Genomic DNA, 6,127 nt, shown 5'->3' with positions numbered 1-6,127 from the left:
CTTACCTGCTGATGGTCAAACATGCTATCATGTTGCAAATATCGTGATTTGTATGTTTTGTTGTGTGGCACAGATTCTGGTGTAGATATCTTTAATAACCTTTACCAGTTACTATCCAGTATAGTGAACGATAGACAGACTTACGTGTTACAGACTCCGTATGATAAACACCTGACGAACCTCGACACAAACATTTATCTGTTGGGTAAGATCAGAGAACGAGTCGTCCAGTGGCAGAACATAAACCTACAACATGTAACAACAACAACAACAACAACAACAACAACAACAACAACAACAACAAACAACTGTTATGTGAAGATCTAGTTATTCAAAGTGAGATGATGACAAGGAAGTTAGGGATATAGAAGAGTAGGAGTGAGGTATAAGCTGGAGGCCCAGCCACCGTGGCTGGTGCTATATAGAGCAGTGAGGGATAACACCATATCTTAACCCCTGGTGATGTGTGAGCTTATAAACACTGGTGGTATTTATGGCGGCCACCAGGAAGTAATGTTCACCAGGTATTGCTCTGCTCTACACTGATCCAACAACTACAAGGATAATGTTGTTATAACCTTCTTGATCATGCTGGTTATAGAAGTATTATAGATACATGTTGGTGACACAAGGATAATGTTGTTATAACCTTCTTGATCATGCTGGTTATAGAAGTATTATAGATACATGTTGGTGATACAAGGATAATGTTGTTATAACCTTCTTGATCATGCAGGTTATAGAAGTATTATAGATACATGTTGGTGACACATCATAATGATGGTCTCGTCTGGTGTCCACATAACCACAGTACTTTACTACAGTACATACAGTAATATCAGTCGTAACAACACTATGTATGTAGTCGTGATTACCGTAACATGTGAGTGGCAAGACTGGATGACGTAACGTAACAATATCAGACTTGATCATTCTCAATAGTTTAGGTGAAAATTTGGCGCTGAAAATTTGGCGTTGCTTCATGTTTTATGAGATGATAAAATGATGGTTGGCCTAATGACCTTCACAAGTCAGTGGTCATTAAATCCCACACAGCAACCAACCACTCAGGATGACCAGGAGGGAGCCACCTGGTGCAGACCAAGTGTACCAGCCTGGTGGAGAGGATCAACTGCTCCACCTCAGGATAAGAGCTGCTCAAGTTCTGTAGTGAGGGACACTCCAAGTGGCATGTGAAACTACCAGTCTTAGTTATAAACTACCGCCCGGCTGGCCGGTGGGTGGCTGTGGCCAACATGAACCCAGGGGCTACACACCGCCCACTGACCTGACCACCGGCCGGTGGGTGGCTGTGGCCAACATGAACCCAGGGACTACACACACACACACACACACACACACACACACACACCGCCCACTGACCTGACCACCATCACTGTGACCTGACCACGTGTGGCATGTAGCTCATCCTTGGACAACATTAATCAAATACCTAAACAGAATTTTTATGTTAGATAAAAGACATTTCTTGATAGTAAACATAAGAAATGATGACGAAAGATAAGGGACGCTATTACAAGTAAATATTTTGTTGAAATATGAAATACTATTCCTCAAACTAGCTCTCTGTACTGTATTTTATTTTACATACCAAGAGGAAAATATATTCTGTGGTTAATCAATATAAATGTTTATGTTTAACAGGTTTTCTATTTCTGATCGTATTTCACTGATTCAGGTTTAAGAACCTTGGTTCTGAACAACCATTATAATGCAACACAATACATATTTATCATAAATAAATCATTTATCACAATAACCATTATGTTTGTACCAGATTCTTTAAGTCCTCAATCACGTTTGTTAATATATAAGGAATTTCTCCGCCACATTTCAATACATAACATATATCTACACGTGTGGAAATATATGTATATGTTTTTATATATTTTTCTTTGTCTTTTATAATCAAGGTGTAAGATATCCGTCTGAAGAAAATACTAGATAATATTATAGGTTATGTGTGTGTGTGTGTGTGTGTGTGTGTGTGAGCGCACATAGGAGTGAAAACATATTTTACACTTACAAGGTTAAGAGACGAGGCAACACAAGTGTACAAATCCTTCCTCAAAAGACTCACGTGATAATGATTAAAGTAGTATACACACACACACACACACACACACACACACACACACACACACACACACACACACACACACACACACACACAGAGCGGCGCCAGGCTGGAGGCGGGGCATCGTGACGTCACAGGCAAGTCCCTCCCCCCGCCAGATCCAAACATGTGTTGTGTCTGGTGATGGCGGTTCAAGATTTCCCACATTAATATTGATCTTTATATTATCATCCACTCCCAAAGTCACCTGGCATTCTTGTGTTTCAACAACAGACGTGATATATGCAACACCAGGCAAACATTGTACCATTATCTGATAGGTTAATTGGTGCACAATCAAGAACCAGTGAATTTCATCGCCGCCATAAGTAAGTAAGGAAGGTGACTTTAATGATGATAAATACGACCTGGTATGGCTGTGTCTACACACTACCGCCATCTGGTCAACATTGTACATACCAACATTTAAACTGTGACATTCAACCACAAGGTTTAAAGTCGCTCATGAAAACGCGAACTTAAAATCTATCCATTTAAATCTACCATTCATCAATAAACATTTAAACACCGTCATTTGAACGTAAACCTTCCAGCTGCGTTATTTTACCAGAGTCCTTTAAGATACGTCATATAAACACAAAACTTAAATGTACGTTAAGCTTGTGCAAACCATCATTGAAACTCAAACTTTTGAATTAGAATTGTAATGAAAATGCGAACTTTTAACTCTGTCAAATTACAGCTATTGTACAAAATGCTGAACTTAACTGACAAATTTTAATGTCAGTTAATTTAACGATATCCTTTGTGGCTCATCTCTGAAACACAAACCTTTAAAATTTTGTCTCTAGAACTAACCACAACCATCAAGTTCTATATGTGGAAAGGAAATTTGTATAATCTGTCAAAATTCGTCGTATAACGCGAACTTTTTAACCCTTCTATTTACCTGGGCCACTCTTACCTGGCTGCCATTCATATTTTGTCCTTTTAAACTGTGACTTTATTACACTTTCATTCATTCATCATGACTTTATTACACTTTCATTCATCCATCATGACTTTATTACACTTTCATTCATTCATCATGACTTTATTACACTTTCATTCATCATTCATCAACTAGTTCGTCTCACTGATATTTCATTCATAAACTTCATTCTTGCAGCTTATCATTTCACCGCCATGTTGCTTTTTTAAGGTATATAATTCTCTGTGTATTTAATAATAGAAGATTCAATGATATTTCTCGTAGTACTGGAGTTAGAGTTAATAATGCCATCTCAGTTATACATTTAATAATAGAAGATTCAATGATATTTCTCGTAGTACTGGAGTTAGAGTTGATAATGCCATCTCAGTTATACATTTAATGATAGAAGATTCAATGATATTTCTCGTAGTACTGGAGTTAGAGTTGATAATGCCATCTCAGTTATACATTTAATGATAGAAGATTCAATGATATTTCTCGTAGTACTGGAGTTAGAGTTGATAATGCCATCTCAGTTATACATTTAATAATAGAAGATTCAATGATATTTCTCGTAGTACTGGAGTTAGAGTTGATAATGCCATCTCAGTTATTAGCTCTAACTCCAGCACCACGAGAAATATCATTGAATCTTCTATTCCTGAATACACAAAGAATTATAATCTTAATATTAGTGATGGTCTGTACAAATTGGATAACTTTAATGTTGATAAAATTTGTAAACAATTCACCTTCTTGTCCACATAATAAGTTTATGATACGCTTGTTGTCTGTCTTGGACAATCACATGTTTACCATATGGCGTCCAAGCTACGTCTCTTCGTTGTATATCAACTGACTGTTATATTTCTCTCTTGTGTCTCCCATGATGATGTGATTATTACACGAAAGTGCACTTGGGACTGATGGGAATATACTTGATCACGCCCAAAATTGTGTTCCTTTCCAATATATATATATATATATATATATATATATATATATATATATATATATATATATATATATATATATATATATCCTTCAGTATGTTTACTTTCGATAATGAGGAACAAAAGAATAAGCCAAGCAAGTAAATTTCGTCAAAGACATCTCTCTTTTCTAAACGCTGCCTCGCAAAGATTTTCATTAATTCAAATTGAAGAAACAGACGTGTTTTTCTATTGTCTGGTTAGCTCAGTGGTAGAGCGTGAGTCTCACACACTCAAGGTCGTGGGTTCGAGACCCACACCAGACATATTTTTTGTCTTTTTCTTGTTTCATTTTGTCCGCATCACATGTGTGCAACATTCAGTATGTTCGTCCAACGTTATAGTGAAGATCTTCACAATAAATTGGGGTTTTCGACCTTATTTGAAAGGGTCAGGTCCACCAAGACGTCCTTGAAATCTTCCAGAAGCTTCTGGCGATCCTCCTCCAACTGCTGGGCACATCAGAGTTAACATGGGCCGGACATCGGTTGTGGAACGACTGAATCTGCTACCGGTAGTTAGCAGGGATGATAATGAGGGCTCTGACCTCATACCAGGTCACCTTAGTTCCAGTCTATTGCTTAGTTCCAGTCTATTGCTTAGTTCCAGTCTATTGCAACGACAATAAAAAAGTAAAACTCATTTCTTCGTGGAAAATTGAGAGGAAAACACGACAGCAACATGGAGATTTACCCTGTGGTTATTTTGCCGGCTAGTCGGCAACGGTCGGTCAAACAGTATTTTGCCGTGGTAATCTCAGTGCTTCATATAATACTATGTCACAAAATATGTTCTTGGGGGCGTAGCTCAGTGGTAGAGCACTCGCTTGGCATGCGAGAGGTCCCGGGTTCAAACCCCGGCGCTTCCATTTTTTATTTGGGAAATTCATTGTTTTCAGTCTTGTATATATATATATATATATATATATATATATATATATATATATATATGTATGTATATATATATATATGTATATATATGTATGTGTGTGTGTGTGTGTGTATGTGCGTATGTGTGTGTATGTGTGTGTGTGTGTATATGTATATATATATGTATATTATCCCTGGGGATAGGGGTGAAAGAATACTTCCCACGTATTCCTCGCGTGTCGTAGAAAGCGACTAGAGGGGACGGGAGCGGGGGGCCGGAAATCCTCCCCTCCTTGTATTAACTTTCTAAAATGGGAAACAGAAGAAGGAGTCACGCGGGGAGTGATCATCCTCCTCGAAGGCTCAGAGTGGGGTGCCTAAATGTGTGTGGATGTAACCAAGATGTGAAAAAAGGAGAGATAGGTAGTATGTTTGAGGAAAGGAACCTGGATGTTTTGGCTCTGAGTGAAACGAAGCTCAAGGGTAAAGGGGAAGAGTGGTTTGGAAATGTCTGGGGAGTGAAGTCAGGGGTTAGTGAGAGGACAAGAGCAAGGGAAGGAGTAGCAATACTCCTGAAACAGGAGTTGTGGGAGTATGTGATAGAATGTAAGAAAGTAAATTCTCGATTAATATGGGTAAAATTGAAAGTTGATGGAGAGAGGTGGGTGATTATTGGTGCATATGCACCTGGGCATGAGAAGAAAGATCATGAGAGGCAAGTGTTTTGGGAGCAGCTGAATGAGTGTGTTAGCGGTTTTGATGCACGAGACCGGGTTATAGTGATGGGTGATTTGAATGCAAAGGTGAGTAATGTGGCAGTTGAGGGAAAAATTGGTATGCATGGGGTGTTCAGTGTTGTAAATGGAAATGGTGAAGAGCTTGTAGATTTATGTGCTGAAAAAGGACTGATGATTGGGAATACCTGGTTTAAAAAGCGAGATATACATAAGTATACTTATGTAAGTAGGAGAGATGGCCAGAGAGCGTTATTGGATTACGTGTTAATTGACAGGCGTGCGAAAGAGAGACTTTTGGATGTTAATGTGCTGAGAGGTGCAACTGGAGGGATGTCTGATCATTATCTTGTGGAGGCTAAGGTGAAGATTAGTATGGGTTTTCAGAAAAGAGGAGTGAATGTTGGGGTGAAGAAGGTGGTGAGAGTAAGTGAGCTTGGGAAGGAGACCTGTGTGGGGAA

The sequence above is a fragment of the Panulirus ornatus genome, chromosome 9 (genome assembly GCF_036320965.1).
Source record: "Panulirus ornatus isolate Po-2019 chromosome 9, ASM3632096v1, whole genome shotgun sequence".
NCBI classification, from domain to species: domain Eukaryota; kingdom Metazoa; phylum Arthropoda; class Malacostraca; order Decapoda; family Palinuridae; genus Panulirus; species Panulirus ornatus.
The sequence above is the reverse complement of the archived record's forward strand: the minus strand, read 5'-3'. Positions refer to the sequence as shown.